The sequence below is a fragment of the Penaeus monodon genome, chromosome 28 (assembly GCF_015228065.2).
Source record: "Penaeus monodon isolate SGIC_2016 chromosome 28, NSTDA_Pmon_1, whole genome shotgun sequence".
NCBI classification, from domain to species: domain Eukaryota; kingdom Metazoa; phylum Arthropoda; class Malacostraca; order Decapoda; family Penaeidae; genus Penaeus; species Penaeus monodon.
In genome coordinates, this window is record NC_051413.1 from 26,115,025 (window position 1) to 26,115,280 (window position 256).

General features: G+C 39.1%; 1 protein-coding gene across 1 annotated transcript in view; it reads right to left on the reverse strand.

The window, feature by feature from the left end:
* Positions 1–256, reverse strand: part of LOC119591443 (protein NipSnap-like) — a gene marked incomplete at its 3' end in the record, with an annotated part of 10,976 nt that overhangs the window by 3,535 nt on the left and 7,185 nt on the right.

The window sequence follows — 256 nt, forward strand, 5'->3', positions numbered from 1 at the left end:
TCCCAATGCAATTTTATTTTATAAAGTCGATCCTATGTGCATGGTGCCATCCCGTCGGTCCATTTGCAGCCTCCAAGTGATAACACTTTACCTGTTCTGCCAGTTCTTCCTAACAGTAAAGTTACTGCACAGTTATAGAAGCAATAAAACTAAAGTTTCTGTTATTTTCCGTGCCAATAACAGTTATTCTAGTGGTTCCCAACATTTCCAATTCCTTTCATAAAACTCTGACCCCCCACACAATTTTAAGGCTAAG